At 39.1% G+C, this 21,511-nt stretch overlaps 1 protein-coding gene across 2 annotated transcripts in view; it reads left to right on the top strand.

Moving 5' to 3' along the window:
* The window catches only part of BMPR1B (bone morphogenetic protein receptor type 1B), a 230,775-nt gene that overhangs the window by 116,560 nt on the left and 92,704 nt on the right, over positions 1-21,511 (top strand). For both annotated transcript variants that reach the window (XM_063156587.1, XM_063156588.1), the window contains one exon: positions 11,795-11,946. The gene's annotated coding sequence lies outside the window, so the exon portion shown is untranslated. The remainder of the gene's footprint in view (positions 1-11,794; positions 11,947-21,511) is intronic.

The raw sequence follows: 21,511 nt of genomic DNA, 5'->3' as shown, positions 1-21,511 counted from the left end.
TCCTCTTTGGCTCCCATATCTCACCAAGTGTCTCTATTCCTTGCCACCTTAAAATTTTTGAATAGCCATGTTATTTTCCTAACCAGAAAAACCTTCCCAATCGAAGGAACTTTTGAACCCTGCCTGCAGGTGCCCTGTACAGCAGTGTTACTGGCACACTGCCGTGAATTTTTAAAAACTGAGCTGGCATGGGAATTTACTCCCTGCATGGGTAATGAATATTGGATTTTTCACTTTGATTTGTGTTTGCAAATCACTACCAAGTGCTGCTTAGTATTAGAATTTCACCTATCACTTGGTTTAGGTGGGTACATCGACAACATTCTGTATGGGTACCGTGAGAGTATTTAACATCCAAGGGGAACACTGCTTAGCCTGAAGGCAGGTGCACATTCAATATCAGGAACATTTACAGAACACTGTACCTGTGGGCACTAACTCCCTTGATCACTGACCTTTATCTTTTTCCCTGCACAGAGGAAGTCCACTCTTATTTGAGCAAGACTTAGCTGCCTAACCAGCGCTCATTTAGGCAAACCAAGAATGCAGAGAATTGTGTGGTTGCTCGTTAACACTGGTTTAGAAGCAGAGTTTGCAGTGTGAACAGTCCTTTCAAGTTTATCCTAGTCTTTGATATGATATGAAAGTACTTAGAGCCTAAGAAAACTGAAGTTTTCATATAATTTAAAAATTCTTTTTGTGTGTGTGCTGCTACTGCTTCTATTTTTTTAAAGTTTTTAATATTTGAGAAGAAAAGTGGTAGTGCCGCTGCTGACACTTCTTTGTGATTCATAGTTAAGGCTACTGAAAACTGGTAGTCCCAGACACATCTTAAAATCTGATCTACATTGCCATTCTCATACTTGAGGAGTTACAAATGCACAGAACCTCCTTCACTATACAGAAAGAAGGATTTGGGAGAAGAGCTGGAGCTTTTAATGTGCTTTTTAGTTAAGATGTTGTCTTTCATGTTGAAAAATAGAGGCAGACTTTAACATGGATGTAAAATAAAGAGAGTGGCCATGAAGAGGAAGGACGAGGCAACTACTGTGTTCCAAAGTGCAAATTAAAAGTCTTCAGCCAGTTGTTCCTGTGTCAAACTGGCACTCAAGAATGCATTTCTTGCAGCAGAGAACATGATACTCTGATTTTTCTTGATCCTTGTGGCTTACATTGTTACTTGGCCCACAGACTATATGTTTGAAATCTCTCACTTGAGGTCAGAATACCCTTTACTTAAACTTTGCACTATGTGCCAGGGCACTGAAGTGGGACCATGGTTTCTATAAAAATTGAAATAAGCTAGTGAATCATAGTTATTTACTGTATTTCATCCCACCTCAGAAAGCATAAGTATGAAGTGTGATTTTTAATTAACAAGCACATTGTCCTAGTGCTTTGACTTGGAAAATTGTATATCAGTATCTAGAGAGTTTAGCAGACCATTCATTTCTCCCTCCAAGAAATAAATAGTATGCTTCAACTTCCCAGGAATGTTTTTCTGCTTACTTTTAGCAGCATAGGAGCGTATGAAGTATTAATGATGAAGATAAAATAAATGAAGAGTGATAATTGAATAAAACTGTGCTATTTGCAAAGCTAAACAAAAACCTCAACCCTTTCCAACTCTGCATGTCCTTCATTTCATCACTACAATGGCTCATGATGACATCCACTAAGAGTCTTGCCTACTAACCTTGAAATGTATCTTTGTGTTTATTGTCAGGGCCATGCGGGCAAATTGAGCTTGACAATGAGATGGTGAAGGCAGGGGGAAGCAGGGTGACCTGGGACACACAGTTCTGCTAAAACCTTTCAAGGTCCGTAGAGTGCCTTTTCCTTTCCAACGAATCAAATTACCAACTGGGCAGCTCCTTCACTTAGCTAATCATTAATGTGGGACCCGTGAATTATGGAGCTTGTAACCCTTTCTCCTGCTAATTAATTTTTTGTGTGTGCTAAAGTACTCTTTCTGGTGGTGCTGGGAGAGCCTTTAGCTGGGGCGAGCGCCCTGAGCCTGCTCTGGGCTGTCCCAGAGCTGGGTTCCCGAGCGCCGCTGCCGCCTGGGCTCGGAGGAAACCAATCCTGCTGGCACCTGCCCGTGGCCAGCAATCCTGGGAGCCGCCTGTGGTGGGTGCTTGGTGGGCAGCTCATATCAAGAAGCCTTTCAGCTGCCCCAGGGTCCTGGTGCCTGCAGAGGTGAGTGTGCGAGGTGAGATTCTAAGCTGTGCCCTTCACTTGGGGATGATTCTCACTTGGAATTACTCCTTCCTCCTTGTGCTGAAAAGTGCAGGTTTTATAAGTATGATGCATGTGTTGTGTTGTAGTTGTGGTTGCTTTAGTAGATCTGTGGCCTTCAGCTATCTAGTGCCAGTTAGAGTGAGGCCAGCTTAAATTTCAGCTGAAGTTGGTCTCTATTCCTTCTTCACACTGCTTATCTCCTCCACACATTGTGCACAAGGTCTACGTGGGTTTGAGAGCAGCTTTTACATCGTGTTTTCTGAGCATAACAGGATGAATTTGAAAGGGTTATCCTTGCATGTATGGTATAAGGATTTTGCTTTATTTTATACCAGTTAGAAAAAAAAAAAAAAGTTTCTTATTTCCCTGTAGTAGCACAGGCATTAAATGGCAGGTGCTGACTCCATTTCTGAAACCACCAAGAGCAGCTGTGCATCTTTCACAAGGCAAAGAGTTTTTCTGCAGCCATTTTCAACATTTTGAGGGAAGGAAATCTCATACCTGCTTGATGTGACTGGAAAAGGATTCTATTTCAAACGCAGACACTTCCTCAGTCTTTAACAAGTCCAGCTAGGATGGTGTGCAAAAGGGGATTTGTTTGTAAAGTGCATATATGGTCAGAAAATGACTCTATGAATGCTGTCAGCTTTCTTTACAGATCCAAAATCTGTATTCCAAAGTACTTCTGCTTTCCATGGTGCAAAAATAAATGATGATTTCTTTTTTCTTTTATCTGTTCTATAGCAGTATGAGAAAATGAGCTGGATTTTACTCTGGTTTGTTGATTTTCAACAAAAGTGTTAATTGCTTTCAAATATGAGCCAGAAGCATGCAGCATGGCTTCAGGTGGTTTGTGGTGGTTTGTAAATCAGGCTGTTGGAAGAAAAAAAAATTGTTGTTTTGTTTTGTTTAAACTTGTAGATTAAGAAAATGAACTTTGTAAGACAAACAGTGATTTTTCATTGCATCCCTTCAGTCAAACCACTTCTCATCCTCTACTTGCACTACCAGGTCTTATTTCTCTCATGGAGTTTTTTTAATCTTTCTCGCAGTTATCAACATCCTTACTTTTCTACCCTCAGAGCCCTTTAGAATAAGGTAATATCTGACACTTAAATAGCAATTTGCATCCTGAGAGGATTTTTAAAGTCTCCATTAATGTGTCTTTCCTGAGGCAAACAGCAACATCCATGTTTTTAAAATGAAAGTTGAGAGTGTGCTAAGTAACTTTTTCTAAGCATGCAAGGAATTGGTACCATTTAATCTCAGAGTAAGTGACTTGAGCATGTAATTAACTTTCAGCATGAAGGATATGAATGATTGGAAATTAATTATAAAAAGAAACATGAACTGTAGTGTCATTACTCCACCTGCACTGAGTAAGCACTTTATAAAACATGCTGGGGAGGAGGGACTGACTCTTGGTCCTGAGGCTGGGCTACACATCTAGGAGATGTCTCAATAGTATAACATTGAAATAAGCAGTATTTGCCACGAGCCATCTGCCTAGCTCTCTTACTTGAATGAAGTAAAAATTGGTATCTCTTTTCAGTGCAGTTTTTCCATTAAATGCAGGGCATGATGTAAATGACAGAGAGGTTTGCTTCTAGCAGAGAATCCACTGAAGTCAGCTGTAAAACTAACAGCAAAGCAGCAAATGAAGGAATGAGTGGTCATGATGCAGTTCAGTGTGAAGAAGCCACTGAAACCCTTGGTTGATTTCCATGAGCAGTAACTTAATGGTTCAAAATGATGCAAAACATATCATGTCTTTGTGTTTTGTTAACACACTTTTTCTTATCCAAGCCAGTTAGAAAGATGAATGGTTAAAAAAAAAAAAAAAAAAAAAAAGCTCTGTTTTCTTTTAAAATGAGGAATGAATTGAGAATGCAATTGAAATCAGGCTTGACAAGCAAATCATGATGTGGACATAATTTTGAGAACTTCCTCTAAATAATCCTGATGATGATGGGTGTGCATGATGCAGTACATTAATGGCAAAAAGGGAGAGATTTTAGCATTAGGTAAAATTGTTAAACCATGTTTGGTATTCATCTATAATCTATTGTTAACGTGTAAGCCCAGCTAGAGAATACTGTACGCATGGTCATGGTATATTGAAAAAAACCCAACATTTGAACATGAAAGCTGTTTTATGCCTCCTTCTAAGATGAAGCATAGCCACAGAGAAAAAATACAAATCCTGGAAATCTTCCACAAAGGAAAAAAAAAAATGTAATGAGACTAATCAAGTTGGTTAATTTAAAAAATAATGAATGTCAACATCAGTGAAAGTTCATGCTTATTAAAAATAAACAAATATGCTCAAGTACATGCTATGTGAAAATATTATGTGGTGTATTTGCTTACAGTTATATTTCTCTATGCCAAGGAGAGATTCTACTCCATAGGAAAGGAGATATTATTAAAATCATGTTGTTTGGGGGATTTTGGTGGCATTGGTCATGGAGAAGGATATTATTCCATATTAATATGAGTGGTAAAATTTGGGGCCCTGGTGGCTGTCTTTAAAATCCTGAGTTGCACAGGTCCGCAAAAGATTTATGAGAAATACTTACATTTCAGTTGTTGACAGTATCATGCTTGCCTTATTTATTGGCCCTGTCATCTCTGTGCTTTTGGAAAAATCACCTCTAATTGTTCTGAATAATTGCAGCAACACCTGCTGGCAAGCCCAGACCTGATATACTGGAAGCTTTCCCGTTGTTGATGTCAGCCAACAAACCATTTGTGTCTTTAGCAGATGTTTTTCATTTCTTTTTCACATGGGATTTACTTAGATCTATTCTCTCCCTCTAGTAAAGGCCAGCCACCTCTTTCAGACTGTTTACCATCACAAACTATATTGACTGGGTTACTGGCACCAAACTTATTTTATTTTGCCTCAATATTGATGCTTTTTGTGTTTTATGAATTCACTTCTCCCCTCTTCTTCTGTTTTTCAGAAGTTTCACATTTCATTTTTTAGCCTTCTAATTTAATCAAAAAAGTCCTCTACACTGTCTGCCTCTAGACTGTAGGACAATCTGATGGCTGTTTTCTGGTCTTACTCTTTTACCATCTTGAGACAGTGACTTTGGGTTGGTTCCACTTGCTTTTAATACCTAGAATGCTTTGTTACTTTGGGTTCCACTTGCTTTTAATACCTAGAGTGCTCTTGACTTGCTTACAGTCTGTATAATTTTGCAAATTCCTGATTGCTTCCTAACTGTTCCTTTCAGGGTTGTTTTTTTTTTAATTATTTTTATACTATATGCTGCAAAGGCTTTGATTCTCTTTGAAAAGCAAAACAAAAAAAAGAATAACGAAAAATGAAATATACCCAGATGAATGGCACTACAATGGAAATCAGTAACACCAACCCACCCACCCCCAAAATAAACATTTGTCCTAATATGTACTTTAAATATTTCTGTTCTTGGGGTGATGTGAACATCTAAGTAGGAACAAATAATATCAGTTTCTTTTGACAAGATAGATCTGGATAAGTTAAAAAATTCACTTTATATGGGACTTTATAAGTTGAACTTTCTGGTTCACTGTTCTTTAGTAGGGTTGCTACACTCGTGTGTTGTTAACATATTGGTATTTTGTCAGTGTAAAACGTGCATGAATGTACATATATATTCAAAGTGTTTCTAAAGCTGGACTGTGATATATAGCAGCAATGTATTCCCTATCTATTTCCCTCCTTTGCCAAAAAAATTACTCCCTCCTTCTAAAAAAGTGCAAACAAGAAGACTTCAGCTATCACAGAATCCCTGAGGGGCCAAGCAAACCATACTACTTTATAAAGTGCAGCAGGTAAAATAGTGTGCATTTTCTCTGTCTTTCTGCAGCAAAATGAAGAGCACTAAAATCAGTCACAGGTTTTGCTGGACAGTTTTATAAAATGCAAATCTACAAAGTCGCTGATGTGGGCTCTTAATTCCCTATCACTGAACCTTCTGCTGTCAGCAGGGCTGACAAAGTCTCTCTACATTCTTTCGAGGTATTAACCTTACATACCCAGTGCCAGAAATGCTTCTGGCCTCTTTTACCTAGGTTAGTTATTACCATTTTGTGCCATATTGCAGATATTCTTTCTCTTAATGAAAAACCTCTTACATGAGTTTATTTACAAGTGTTTATTTTTCATGCTGGAGAGCTTTGTTTGTGAGTTAGATGAGTTTTGTACGTGATTTTTTTTTTTTTTTTTTTTTTTTTTTTTGCATAGGATATTTGTCTTCTGTCTTGGAATAAACAGAGAGATGGCTAAGTAAATGAAGGTATTTCAGTGGCCCAAACTATGTTACTAAATCTTAAATGTATATGCTTTACCAACTTTCATACTGTCTACCAGCTTTTCTGCTGAATAACAGGCTTCCTCCTATTCTGCTTATTATCCTTAATTGTCCTAAGCTGACAGTTCTGTCCTGTGACTTTGGAATCTTTGTGGCTGTTTGTTTCTTGAAAGTAAATTCCATATTCCTCTTCTGTTATGCTCAGGTCTCATCCTAATCAAGAGTTAAAATTCTCTGCACTTGCTGCTCTAGACTGATATATTCCTTAATATGGTAGAGTTTCCGTATCTACATTATCAGTTTGTATTAGCTACAATTAAAGCTGTGAATTATACACTTCTCCCTCATAACTTGTTTCTCAGTGGTAAGTCACCAAGTTTGCATTGATATAATTAACAGTTTACAGCCATTCTTTCTTTTGGCATAATCATCTCCAGGCTCCAATTTGTGCCGTACATGGCCATCTACGTGGGTTTTTGTACCCATTCCAACCACCTGGGTCCCATTACTCCCATTTGGTTCCCATTGCACTGACTTCCTGTCTGTATTATGGAATTTATTTTAATTTTTGAACATTTAACATAAACGATCTTGTATGGTCTGTATGTGAAAAAAGAAATAAAATTACCACTCCATGGTCTAAAATTATAATTTAATTTCTGCATATTCTTACTTACTTGTTGTAATATCAGTCTATAGGAAGACAGTATCAAAGTGTAAGAATGCCTCTTGACAGAGTTTCTCCACAGAGCAAAGAATGTTTTTAAAATACCAGCTTTTAAAATCCCCATAACTGTTTTTACAGAGTCATAGAAAAATGCTGAAAGAGATCTCCTAGGGTCATCTGGCTGTATCCCAAGGCAGGATCCTCACATACTTAAGCCACTCTAGAGGGACAGTTTTCTGGCCTTTTGTTAAGTGGATATTATGTCAACTTTACTGATGTCTCTAGACCACATGGTATGCCACAAGAATTTTTTGTTTTGTGGTGATACCTGATGCTGAGGCTGAATTAGCTATTCTCTTTCTCACTGGGGCTTTATGGGATGCTTTTTTCATTTTCTTAACCTTTTATTTTAATTTTCAAAGCATATATATATGTTTATATATGTCTGTATGTGGATATAAAAGATATTAGAGGATATTTCATAGCTTAAGTGCATCATAGTGCCCTTCAGAGATTCATAGCAGGTAGACCATTAAAGGCACAGCTTTTTACTTGTAAGCAAGGATGGTGCTATGCAAAAAAATATAAAGTGCCTTAGCCCTTTCTACATGAATTCATAACGACAGAGGAGGATTTGGACAAGGGAGTAAACGTGTTTTCATTTCTAATGAATTAGAATTTTTTATTGTGTTTTAGTCCTGCAGGTGAACAAAATCTACCTCCTGTGGCAAAGCAGGAGGCAAATGTCATCAGTGGCCAAGCTCCTCATTTCTCCTTTCCTTTACCCCCCAGGCTAATGCCTTCTGCCCCAGCCTCACTGGTATTTTCTTTGCCCGATGCCAGAACCTACACATCATTAGCATTAAATAATCTGGGCGTAGGCCATCCAATCCAAATTGGGGATTTTGTACTGCAGTCGTGGATGTCTTTTCCAGGTTCTTTGTCATTGACACGGGAAAATCCGCTCAGGAATGGGCAGTTACAGCACCCCAGTAGGAAATAGGGCCAAACCCCTGCTCCATGCCAGGTGCCCTGCCATTCCAAACTGCAATACCAAATGGCTCTGTACCTATCTCAGAAGATCATGGAGGGGATACACAGTGACTAACTCCAGTACTTTTGCTGGGTAAGAAAGCAGCTAAGAGCTAGAAAGGAGTTCATTTCCACAGTCACGGTGTCTAGAGGCAGGTCCTCAAGCTGTTGGCATGTATTTTTTTCCATTATGTGCCTGTTGGGGTCAAGAAAGCAGAGAAAAAATATGGGTCTGTCCTTCCTTAAACTGAAAAGGCTTATATGTAGAAAGCTATGCCATAAATTCTAGATTTCTGTGAATTTTTAACTTGGTTGGAAGGTGAAAAGACAAAGGCACAGCTGAAAATGCTAGCTGATTAGTCTTGTGTATAAAATCCATTTAGGGGGCAATAGCAAACTTCTGTATAAAAATTAATTAGAACATAGCACAGTCAGTTGAGATCAAAGAGCGTACATTTATTGTGAAATATATGGTTGCTGGAGACAATTCATTTTTAATTTATTAGATTCCATAAATTGTTTTCTGATAGGTTAGGAACAGAGATCTATCAAGCTTATTCACATAATGCTGGCTCTGGCAACTGGCTAAGTGAATTATTGTCTTGAAGTATATGCTTACCCTTTAATGGCAGTAGACACAGCAATGAAACTACATGGAAGTAGTGCTAGTGTGTTTTTAGGATTACAAAAGCACTTCTAGCATAGCAGAACAAATTATGCTAGAAAAATAAAACCCCACACTTGTCCTGTAAGAGTGACAGAGACAGTAAGCGTTGCTTTCATCTTACTGGTGTGATGTGTGGTGTTTTTTTCTGAGATGCATATTTGAAAAGGTAGAACCTGAGGTGGCTATATCCAAGGTGCTTTCAGGTTCTTGTATTTGTGGATATGAATTTGTGGCTACATCCAAGGTGCTTTCAGGTTCTTGAATTTGTGGTGAAATTCCTCTGTGCTGCTGTCTTCTACATTGCCCTTCATTTTTTGCCAAGGACAGAACCACTCTATCCCATTCAGAGCATGCCCACCCTTTCACCCACCTGATCTAACTTTGCCTTCAGACTGCTCACATGGGTAGAGTTTGGCCTCAGCCTGCTGCTCCAGCAGCTGCCCCTGGTAAGAGAGATCCATAATGCTTTGGTTATCCCTTGCTTTGTAGTGTTGTTTTGTAAACTGCTGGGAAAATGTGCAAAATTCAGGCTTTTTGCTCTCCTTTTTCCTTATTTATTTCTGCTTTCATCCACAATATGATACATGCTGTGCTGAAATCACGGATGTTGTAAAAATTACAGTGTATATAGAATTAAAACTTCAGTGTCTGGCTGATCAGCTTATAGGCACAGAGACAGTAGGAGTATGGGAATGAGAAAAGGAAGGTGAGCAGTATTCTCATGTTTGCAAACCCTTGACTTTACTGCACATTTTGCCGGCTCTTCTTTCAGTGTAACTATTTAGTTTGACCTGTGCTCATTTTAACTCAGTGCAGGTTTGGATTCCTAAAAAAGAATTATTCTCTGTGACTGTGGAAACTAACCTTATTTTTATATATTACATTAAAAAGCAAGCTTCATGGGTTTTTTTTTTCCTTTTTTTGCATTATGTTGTAATTATTTTTAAATACATCTTTTTATGAATTTCCGAGGTGGTCTGATAAAGCAGAAAAAGATATTTTAGATTCAGAAGAATCCTAAAACATCTGCTCTGTAAAGAGACCTGATGGCAGAAGGATGGAGAGTGCTTATATATTCTCAGAACTGCATTTGAGTATCCAGTACAGGACATGTGCCAAACTCTTCAGGAAAGCAACAAGATATGTTTGTTTTAATATTGTTTTGGTATCTTGGGTCTTTTTTTATGTTGTTAAAATATCTGCTGGCAATTTAAATATAATATGCTTGCTCCCCTCTCTTTAATTTACAGAAGGAGTGAGATTCTCAAAAAGAAATTGTCTTTTGGGTATGTCTAGGTGTGCACATCTAAATCCTGTGGAAGGCTGAACAGCATCAGACTATTATTTTCTGAAAAAATAAGCTATTGCAAATCAGCAGGCATGAAGCCAAGTTATAATAGAATAATTCATTATAATTTGATGTAGATGGTGGATAGAATGGATAGATTGTAATTGAAGCTAAGTGAATAATTCCAGTAAATAATTTATTCAATGAATTTATCTTGTTTTCCTGCTCAGAGATTGTTTTTACTCCCCCCTCTCCCTTCCCTCCTTACATTTTATAGCCCCTGGAGTTTTTTTGGTCTAACCAGAGTGGTGAGGGCTCTCTTTGTTCCATTATGTGCTGGGCTGTGCTGGCCACTGTGGCAGTGCTGCCATTTCACACCTCTGCATCCCCAGGTGTGCACAGCTGCAACCCCATCCTTGGGGAAGTCTTGGTAGAGCTCTGTGTGGGACATCATGGCAACAAGGCTTCCAGAGATGGGGGCAGTCCTTCAGGGCAGGAATCAGTTATGAGGTGGGCTTTGAGCTTCACAGATGGGTAGAACCTCCTCAGCAAAGACTTACTCAAGACAGATAACAAGGGGCATTCAGGTTTTGTGTGTCTGTGTGTCTGTGTGTCTGTGTGTCTGTGTGTGTGTGTGTGCATACAGTGTGGGGGAGGTTTGGGTTTGGTTTTCCAGGGCTTCCAGAAGAGAGTAGAAACGTTTGTGCCGTAAAAATTCCTTCCAAGAAAATGTCTCCAGTCCAAGGAATTTGTTTATTGAGCAGGAGCTGTGCTCCCAAAGCCCTGTGTGGTTTTGTTTCTATTACTGCCTGTGCTAGCATCCTGCTGGTTGGCCAACATGCTGTGTCCTCATCCTGCCTTGTTCTGCTCATTCTTCAAGGTTTTTTCCCTAGCTTTTAAAACAGTGTTTCTGGGGTTTTGAGCTTTTAATCAAGCTTTGTGTCTCCTCAGCACCCCATCACTTCTTTGGAGTTTGGACAAAGATTCTTAGAAACATTCAATAGAATTATTTTTTTCTTGGTTCCCTCAAGGATCCAAGCTAAGTCTTCTAACTTTCATTTAACCTTATATGCAGATTTTTGTAACATTTCATCTCCTTGCTTCGAGTAGTAAAAGAGTTTCATGTCACAAGGACTAATGTTCCTAATTGATATTTGAAGTAGCACTGACTAAAACAAATAGAGTTATGGACATCTCACAACTATTCTTATTCCAGACAAGTTGAAAACTTAGGTAGGCATCACTTCATCAGAACTGTGATTATCACAGATTGTTTAGTGCTCAAGTAAATGAAGCACAGACTGAGACAAAATTCCACAAGGAGTGTGAACTTGTGATGTTTGATTTTGGAGCTGTGAGCCACCAGCCTGGGATATAGAAATTAAATCTTTAATGTAGCAGAACCTATGTATAGTGGTGAACATGGGTTTACCAAGTTCATCCTCACAGTTACTAGGTCTGAAGATTTTAATATTATCATTCTTTCTATAGTTTATCTCTTTGCCCATCTTGTTTATGTTTATTGTGTTTTAACACAAAAACCCCCTATACCACAGAATCTACTCTTCCATGACCTTTCTCACTTTCTCCCATAGCTCTAAGGCACCACCAGTACCTGTGGAAAAGGGCTTTAATCCTATACTGCATCCTCAGCGCGGGTTTGGAGTGATTTCACACAAGATCGTTCACCACCTCTGTGCTGCTGTGGGTTGGACAACTTGTCATTGAGCAAAACATCAAGTAGCAGGTTTGATTTCTTTGATTTCTTGGAGGGTTGCATTTTTATTTTGAAAAAAGTAGAATTGTTTGGTTTTGTATAAATAATCCATATATTCTTCAAAGTGACACTACTCCTCTTAACCAATTTCAAAACATTTGACATTAATATTAATTTTTAAAGCAAATTATTTTAATGATAGAATGTATGAACAATAGTTTAATCTGTTCAGCAGTCTGGTGTATTTTTTAATAGATTTCTATATTAATATTGGAGCAGAGACAGTAATTTTTGGTGCTTTTACAGCTGTGAAAACATGCCTATTGCAAAAAGAGACTAAACTGTACCAAAGGGCGCACTGTGCCAGCAATATTTAATAATTCATTGTAGGTCTGCTGTTTTAAACATCTGTCCCTCATTTAGTGTATTTTTAATCCAGAATTTTTAGTGTGGGCAAAAATGTAACTTTTTATAGTAAAATACTTTCTCTGCTACTGAGAAAAAAGCAACTTAGGATTCTATGGCAGAAAGTATTTTTAATGATTTATAGGATTTGGGTCATTGGCCTTCAACTTCCATAAAACAGTAACTCATTTTTATTGAAACGAACACATTTCTAAGAACATGAATGTGGTTGATAAAGGAAGTTTCGGTGAAATAAATATAGAAGCTGGAAAGGGAAAATTACCCTGTAGCACCCTGTACTCTGCTGCACGTTGTGCATAAAAAGGAAATAATTCAGGTACTCAGGCTGAGGCAGATGAGTCCAACTGACTCCTGCAGGAAAAAGGAATAAATAGGAAATGAGCTGTGTGTGAAAGGTACTGAGGTTATGGCCACCTGATGTGATTGCCAGTGTTCTGCAGGCATCGTAGAATGTTCAGGTTGGAAGGGACCTTGGGAAGTCATCTGATCCCAATCCTCTTCAAATGATGTGAGATGAGAGTGTTGGAAAGCTGGGATTTTGCTATGAGTGAACAGTCCTTAGCTTGAGAAAGGATTTGCCACTGCTGAGGCTGCGCCTCAAATCCTGTGTCTGGTTTTGGGCCCCTCATGACAAGAAGGACATTGAGGGGCTGGAGCGAGTCCAGAGAAGGGCAGCAGAGCTGGGGAAGGGTCTGGGGCACAAGTCTGATGTGGAGCAGATGAGGGAGCTGGGGGTGTTTGGCTTGGAGAAGAGGAGGGTCGGGGAGACCTTCTTGCTGTCTACAACTACCTGAAAGGAGGCTGTAGCCAGGTTCAGGTCAGGCTCTTCTCCCAGGTAACAAGTGACAGGACAAGAGGACATGGCTTCCAGCTGTGCCAGGAGAGGTACAGACATGAAGAAAAATGTCTTCAGTGATCAGGCACTAGAACAGGCTGCCCAGGGGAGTGGTGGAATATACATCCTGAAAGTGTTCAACAATGCGTAGATGTGTTGTTTAGTGACATAGTTCAGTGGTGGCGTTGGCAGTGCTGGGTTAATGGCTGGACTCAATGAACTTGGAAGTCTTTTCCCAGTGATCTTAGAAGTCTTTTCCAAACTTAATGACTGGCTACAGAAGAGAGCAGCATTTGTGCACTGCAATTCTTCCACACTAGTGTAATTTCCACTATCATTTTCTGGAAGAAGACTTGAGTGAATCTTCACAGTTTTTTTATGCATGTAAAATTAAGAATATCCTTGTCCTTACAGAATATCCTTGTGCATTGAACAAGTCCACACAAAAGCAGAAGCAAACACAGTGGCTATCATGTACTAAATTAAAATACCAAATACATGGCAAGTGCCCATGCTCATCCCATTAAAATATTTATCAGAAGTATATCTCAGATTAATTCCTGCCTTTCACAGGTATGAGACCTCCCCAACTTATTTTTGAAAAGGACTTACATTTTCATCTCTAACAGCACAAAAAATGTTTATGGTTTGTTTGTTTATTTGTTTTTCCTGCAGTAATCATGTTTGGACACCAATCAGCTTGTTTAGATGACATTTTCCTAGATCAGCCTGTTGGAATTAGGGGATATTTTATCCTGCAAGATGGGAAACAAACATTAGATTTGCTACTTTGATTTGTAAAAGGAACAGTTCAGGAAGGGAATTCTGCATTAGGAATCAAGAATTTAATGGTGAGACTCAATGCCACCCTAGTTGCTAGGAAAAGTGTTATGGGTCTTGTGTGGGAAGAGAATTTTAAATTATATCCACAGATAAATTTAATATAGCTTCCATTTTTTCCTATCTTATATCTTAGTATAATTAATTTATGAAGATTTACTCTGTCTTTGTTATGTGAAGGGATTGTTTAGCTCATATTAACGTTGTCTCAGCTATACCTCCCTGTAGGGGGACACAGTATGGGTAAATGAAGGAAATGTAGAATGTAATCTTATCCCCCAATGAGTTGCAGCTGGGCTCTGTTACTAAAGATTAGGAGCAGGCCGGATGATAACAGGCAATAACTGTAGCAAATGAGAACTATTGGTACAAAAGAGTGGATTGGTGGGAACTGGAGTTGGAGGAGTCAGATGATGACTGAGGATCAAGAAGAGTCAGGGCTTAGAGGAGATGCCTGCAAGAAACATCGAGGAGGTATGAATCTCTGAGGATATGAAATCCTTGCACTATAATGATAACAGAGCTTTTGATATATAAGGCAACACTGCCCTTTACCCACTGTGTACACGTATATTACTACCTGAAAAAGGATTAAGAAACAGGCTAAACTTGGAACTTCCAGAAAACAGAAAAATGCTCTTTCTAATCAGGAAATACCTCTTGGTGTGTGGTCTGGTTGCATGGCAGGATTTTTTCAACTAAATATAACAAGACAGAAAAAAAAAAGTCTGATTTTATACACAGATACTAAATACGTCAAATTCTTTTTTCTTTTTTTTTAAAAAAGAAAATATATCTTCCATTTGTACAGGTACATAAGATCAATGTGAACTATGGAAATTTAACATCTTTTATGTTTTGGGTTTGTCTTTTACGCAGATCTGTTCTTACAGTTTTCAGTGATGTGGTATGTGGATTAGAATTGTGTCTTCTTTTTGTGATGTTTCTGACTTCAGAACATGCAAGTTGAAAAATAAAAAAACACTCAACAGTACACCTGATGCAGCTCCTAATGGCATTAGAAAAGGAAGCCAGGACGTGACCATCCTAATTTTCCATAAAAGAAAGAAGTCCACAGGTGCAATGTATTTTAGGAGACCCATTGTCAGCTAGGTCACCAATCACTGGAAATGATTAAAAAAGAAGTATTGTTAACATAATTTGTGAAGAACATAGATTAACTAGGAACATAAACAATCTATTAATTTGTAATAGAACAAGCACACTTTCTTGGCTGTAGAAGCAGCAAGCATACTCAGGCGATAACGCTTAACAATTTGTCAAAGGCAAAAAAGCCCCCTATTTTCTTTTTAATTTTTGATTTATGTACACTTACTATGGTCCAATTAAAAAAAATATTTAGGGAAAAGTATACATGTGGGTTTCTGAGGACGGCCATTATGGGCAATTTCTTCTTGTAGGAATTCTTCAGGAACAAATCCTGAGTCTGGAATCATCAGGATGTCGTCAAGAGCAAAATCCCAGTTCATAGAGGCATGGGCAGGCTTGGGGGACTGCTGAGGTAGGAACTGTGACAGTTCCTGTTATTGGCAATCTGGTCCCCTCTGCCAGGCCTCTGTCCTTGTAGGAATGCCAGGATTAGGCCTGCAGCTGTACAGGCTTAGTCACTAATTAAGAGAACCTGATTTTACTGGAGTTACAGCCAGGCTTAAAGCTCTGAGTGAAGCCATTTGAGACATTCAGAGGTACTGACTCAATTCTGGATGCCATTAGGCTCACCAAACTTGTCAATGGCAAGACTTGAATGCCCTTTCTCAAGGATATTTAAAATAAATAAAACCTCTCTTGTGGTTATCTTCTTGTGTAAAACTGAAAAACAAAAAATATTTTCCCAGCCCTTGCTACTGTAAGCATGGATAATTGTGGCTCATAACTTTTTAAAACATTTTAGGAACAAAATAACCCTAAAGTATCTAAGTACTAAAGGCTTCATTTGTACCAGGCTCAGCAATCCATTTTTATTTGATTGTATCGTGAGATAACGTCTGTAAGGCAGCTCCAATGCAATAAAAAGTGCTGATTTCATAGGAGATTGCAAATGACAAGCTCTGTGTCAAATTTAGTTGCTCTTAGGAGATAAAAATGGAAGCACAGAAAACTAAGAGCCCAGTATAATTGAACAGCTTTCTGAACTGTTGCATTTTATATATATAATGTTAGTTTTCTGAGATGAGGGCCAGAATAAATGTTTGGAGTTCACTCTCAGTTCTGTGGTGCAGCAGAGATTGACATGTGTTCAGGGTTGCATCATGGACACTGGAAAAACCCTGCTCACCACTGGGAGGAATGCGCTCGGCACCGAGCCAAACGCACAGCGTGGAGGCATTCACCTAATTAGTGTTTTAACAGCTGCTTAAGGTTTGTTTCAATGGGAAGAAAATTACTGAGCACAATTTTGTGTAATTAGTAGAGCATAAAACACGTGGTGTGTCTAATTAAATGTTTAAAACTATTGACATTACGTAGCTACTGTTGAGGTAAATGAAGTGGAAAATCGTTATGATTTTTTCGGTTGGTAAATTACTCCACAATATGCGCAAAGGCCCATTTGATAAGATGAACTCAATCCTAATGCAGAATGATGAGCACCAGGGCCTTTTCACACCCCACAGGTATGTGGAGGTCTCACCAATTTAACTGGAGGAGCTGGCTGGCGTTTCAGGGCTTTCAAGTCCTGCCAGCATGTGCTCCACTCTTCGGAGCACACTGCGTTAAATGCAAGTATGTCCCGCTGCTCTGGTTCACAGCTCCTTTATCCAAAGGGTGACAAACTGTGCATTGTGGAGCTGAAGTCCTCCCTTTCTGATCCCAAAACAATAAAGCCATTGAGTAACGATCCAGCAAGCACTTTAGAAAAGAAGAGGAGCTTGGCATTGCAAGCAAATTTGCTTATTAAACTTGTTGTATTTCACAGTTTGCATTGTTGAAGTATTCGGACTTTGTTTTGCAGTCCTCAAGACAGATATGGTAGTGCAATTATATATCATGCAACATCAGTAGTGTGATTAATTTAAATCCAGTTGCACTACAGGTGCTTGTAGCACTCCCTTCTCATATTTAAAGGAGTATTGAACAATGTTGACACTAAAACCAAAACTTCCGAGGTTCATTTTTTCCCCATTTGAGTCAATACAGTTTTTGCCTAACCGATATTTAATGACATGGCTTGTCATGTAAATCACCTTTTTTTTTCTGTTTCAAATACAATAGAGAAGAAATAGCCCAAAGACACGAGTGGGGTTTAATTGCAGATGTGACACTCAAATCCAGCAAAGACAACAGAAAACCACAAAATTTACACTGGGATATATATATTTACACTGGGATATATAACTGAGGATTCATCCACCCTTTTTGTATTGAGTTGCTTAGCTCTACAAGCTAAATTTATCACTCTGTATAATACTTAGAGTAGCTGTCAATGTAACTTTAAAATGAACACGAGCATAGTGGAAAGGCAAACGTTCTCTAAAAGAAATTCTATTTTGCAGAAAAAAAAAATTAAAAATGAAGCAGTTACCTCTTCTTGCTTCCATAGCTTTGCATCTCATTGTTCATTTGTTTTTATGGCCTGCTGGAAACCACAAAGTAAGGTTAAGCTGTGATTACAAGATTGCATAAGACATGATAGCACTGCCTGCCCCGAAAGGCAGCAAGTCACTCTTCTGAGGAGGGGAAGTTGAAGGTGTCATTCCTCCGTGTGTTTCCTTCAACAACTGGAAAAAATCCTGAGGCCCCGCACACATGGGGTACTTACTGATTCCTCTTTATGACACAGCTTCAAGTCCATAGACTGAGGGCAGGTATAGTTTTGAACCTTCTAGAAGGAGGAGGAAGTTCTTCTAAAAGTGATGTGGGGTTTATACAGGGAAGGGCAAATGGCAGTAACTCTTCCCTCTCCCGGGCCACCACCAGCCAGCTGTGCAAGCGCTGAGGCAGACTGGACACAGCAGTGCCTTTGGTAATGGCTCACACTGCATAGATCCAAAGCCTGAAGTTTCATTTCTGGGATACTCTGGTAGACTCTGGATTCCCCAGGAAAATAGATTGCAATTACCTCCTGCTGCTGAGCCTTCCTACTTGCATTCCTTTACTTCTGGAAGTATCCTACCCAAGAGCTTGAAAGAGAAGATTCTTATATGAGGAGGGAGAGAAGGAGTCAAGCTCCTATGAGCAATACCTACTTCCTAAAATTTAAAACTTCTATCTGTTATCTATCAGTAACTGGAATTCTCATTGTTCTGAACCTGTTGTCTTAAAACCTCTCTGGTATGACATGAGAAGTGATCTACATTTTCCTGACATACCTCAAAACGCAGTAAGAAGTCTGTCTTTTGTTTTGAGGAATCCTTTCAATCTTAATGACTTCTCCTGCTATGTAAATTTAGCGACATAAATTTTAAAAGTGCCCTGGGAACTTCATGAAGAGCAGGAGTGGTCATACTTCACAAAACCATGGGAAAGAGGGATCTGGAGAAGCCTGTTGTGTTTTTTCAATGTGGGGCTTTTGGAGGGCTGTAGCAGCATCAGGGCTGTACAGGCTGTGGGACTTCAGCTGTGAGCTGAAAGAGTTAATTTTCAAGTTCATCATAAGCTGTGTTTACTGATCCTTTCTTATTCCTTTGTGATAATTGGCACCTCAGATTCTCTGCTAATTAATTGGGCTGCAAGGGGCAGGTGGCGCCATTCTATTTTGATAATCCCTGTCAGCAATGTCTGTATAATCTCTTTGTTTAATTAAAACGAATTTGTAATAGGGGTGCATGAACTTGTAACAGTTTGGGGTTTTTTTCTCTTCTCTTCCTTTCTCTCTCTCTCCCTCCCTCTTTCTCCCCCTCTCTGCCTCCCTCCCTCTTGCCTGTGCTTTGCTTCACTTCAGTGGGCGTTCACTGCTGGGGGCAGTTCTGCACTTGTGGAACCACCACAGTCCGTGTGCTATTGTCACTCTGAGGCTCTTTGGAAATGTCTTACCTCATTAACACTCCCCAGACAGAAGCCATTTATCTTGAAATGTGGGGTTTTGTTCCCTCCTTTAAAACAAAGAACATATCTGTAAAGACATTTCAAAACGTTTTTCCTACTTAAGTTAAAAACAGTTCAGAAGGTGCATTGAGGATTACAATAATTTTAGTTAAAACCAAAACATTTAACCATTGAAACACATTACTGTAATGCTTTATCAATTCATTAATTGTTTATCTCCACGGCCCTGACAAAAATTTCAAGCAAGCAAACAAAATCCAGTGCCAAAAGCATTGTTTATCTTAAGTCAGTTCAGGCGATATGAGCAAGGGTCAACTTTTTAACACTCTCTGCGGACAGATTTCAGAATGAAGAGCTGGCAGTTTAAATTTCTGTTACAACACAGGCAGTTTCAATGTATGCTTTATTATGATTATTTGAAATTTTTCATGCCAACTGCAAATGCAGAAGTGGATTGCAAGCCTCGTCCTTGAGGAGGCTGCATGGCTTTGAAGGTCCCGTCCTTCTCCAAGTGCCTCCCTGGTGTTTTGTCTAGCTTCTCTTCACATTCTGGAGCACGGGACACAAAGTCACAGGAGCCAGAACAAAACACAGGATTTGTTTTACAAACATTTTAAAGGGATGCAAAGGTGAAGGAGAGATGATGAAGGCTTCTCTTGTGCCCTGGAGGACATTTCACATCAAGTGCTCATCTTGTCCAGTGGCCTGACAGCTCACTTCTGGTGGCTGCTGTTCAAGGGGAAAATTATATACTTCCCTTTCTTTTTTTTTTTTCTTTTTACAGTCTCTAGGCAAGCTAGAGCCTAGCAGAAATCAGAATCCCAATTTTGGCCAAAATTTAACTATTGATAGGTTGCTGAAGGAGTCTGTCAGACTTTTGTAGTAATATGAATGCACACAATTCCCTAGAATCTAAAAGGGAAAAAAATATGCTTTATAGTAGTTTAATTATATTATTATTCCTTCTGTGTTCAGATGAGGTCACTCAGGAACTGATAGTGGCAATCGTGGCTCCTTTATGTTTATTTGAAAAGGGTGGCACAAAAGATTGCTTCTTCAGTGACTTCTGTCTCAGCAATTCCACAGATCCCCAGGACTCTCCTGTTGCATGTATTTTTTCCCTGCTATATTGGTGTGATTACTTGCATTGTGTGCTGAAGCCACACATCCAGCTCATTTTCCTGTGGTGAGTTTGCTAGTGCCATAGATAGGTGTGAGTATCCCTGTTGTACATCCAGAGAACTTGGAAACTGTGAGATGCCAGCAATGCAGGATGTGTTTCATCCTTTCCTACCCATTCCAAGTGTCCCTGAAGTCCTTCCTTTGTTCCTGCTGTTGGTTCAGTGTGAATAGTTAATGTCGTACAACACTCAAGTCATCTGTTTGGGATCCTCACACCCAGGAAGTCAGCTCACGTGCAGGAGGTGAGGTCGTGAAATTACAGTGAAGAAAGTGTTAGAAAGTTCCACTTGAAAGATTTTTTTTTAAATATATGCCAGTGAACTAGCATTTTCAGTGGGATATTGAAGGATAAGATGGCAAACTTGTCAGCATTCCCCTGCAGTGCTCTGAATGGATGCCCAGAGCTGCCAGCATTTGTAACCTCATCATTAGCCTCACAGTCCTTGCTCTTTGTCAAATATTCCTGCTGTCCACACTCAAATGGTCACAGGAAACTGTTTTAATGCATAAAGCAAACTAAAGTTTCTAATCCTCATCGAATTAGAGAGAAGTTTGAACAGAAATTTTTCTGTTCAAATCATCTGTGTTTTTGAGAGATTATCTAAAGCTATGGCTTTTATTATTAAAACAGACTGAAAACATAAAATGAATGCAGCCATAAGCTGTCTTGCTGCTATTTGCCCCTTTGCCATATGGATGCTCTTAAATGCCTATGTGGCAAGGGAGAGGAAATTGCAGTTCTCTTTCCTGGCACTGGATGAGCATCACACTAGGAAGGACTTCTGCAAGACAGTGAAAAGCAATCCCCAAACTTTTCAGAAACGAAATACATCCAAGGGTTTGCCTGCATCACAGACATTCTTAGAATTTTCTCTTATAAATTGTATCTTTAAAGTACAAGACTGAAGATGTTTAAAGCAGAAAAATATCTCCATGTACAGTAGCAGAAAAAAAAAAGCTGAAATCCTGAAAATCTCGGGAGGTCCAAAGGAATCTTTCCTCTAACTTGTCATTGAGCATAACAACTAGGGATCAACTCAGCAGCACCTAGCCCTTTCAGATGGTGTCTATTGCAAGTTTGACTCCAGTGCCTTTCCTTTTCTTGGTAATTAAGATGCTGTTGTGTAAAGGGGTGACTTCAAAGTTGTGTCTGGGCCCCCCACTCTTCTGGCTTATTAGCACATTTCCTGGAATAGTGATAGCTGCAAGGTTTTGCTGAGCTCTGTTTGTTTGAGAGTCCAAATGAAAACAATGGGAGAGTTAAAACAACTTCTGAGACATGTGAAGAGCTTTCTTATTTGGAGAGTT

This window comes from Melospiza melodia, chromosome 5 (assembly GCF_035770615.1).
Source record: "Melospiza melodia melodia isolate bMelMel2 chromosome 5, bMelMel2.pri, whole genome shotgun sequence".
Lineage (NCBI taxonomy): Eukaryota > Metazoa > Chordata > Aves > Passeriformes > Passerellidae > Melospiza > Melospiza melodia.
Note: the sequence above shows the minus strand (reverse complement) of the source record. Positions and strands in the feature narration are given on the sequence as shown.